We start from the raw sequence: 673 nt of genomic DNA, 5'->3' as shown, positions 1-673 counted from the left end.
TTTCTGAGTGTATTTCATGCAGAATTGAAGTCCAAGCAAAGGGGGAGCAATTAGTTTAGTAAAAATGAGCCTTTAGTTAGTTTCTAGAGAGAGAAGCTCCCTCTTCTCTCTATAATTAGGTTAGGATTAGGTCAAATTGTTTTAGATCTTAAATTAATTACTTGATCTTATCTTGTTTCCTTTATAATTCCTCAATTCTACATCTTAATTCTCTTAGTTGTAATATTAATTTCTCATTTTGCTTTCTTTTGTGATGATGAACTCATGTTGGATTTGGTTTACATTTAATGCAATTTAATGTTGATGTTTCTTTTATTGATGAATTGAATTGTGATCTTACTTTCCTTGCACTTAGTAGTTGGTAGATTTTATTATTCTTGCAATTTATGATGTTTACTTCTATTGCACTCTATGTGTTTGATGAAATGTTCTCTTTAGCTCTTGAGTAGTTTTGTTGACTCTTGGTCTAAGCTAAGGGAATTTGGTAAATTTGAGTTATTAGGTATAATGGATTTGGTGATTTGAGAACCCTTGGTGATCAATTTGATGCCCATTGACGCTAACCCACTACTAAGTTAATTAGTAGGTAGGTTGGGACTTAAGGGTTGATGTGATCAAATCTATTTGATGTACTTCATGTTTAGGAGTAGATATTACGTACTTAAGGCTTTTA

Source organism: Arachis hypogaea, chromosome 15 (assembly GCF_003086295.3).
Source record: "Arachis hypogaea cultivar Tifrunner chromosome 15, arahy.Tifrunner.gnm2.J5K5, whole genome shotgun sequence".
Lineage (NCBI taxonomy): Eukaryota > Viridiplantae > Streptophyta > Magnoliopsida > Fabales > Fabaceae > Arachis > Arachis hypogaea.
The sequence above is the reverse complement of the archived record's forward strand: the minus strand, read 5'-3'. Positions refer to the sequence as shown.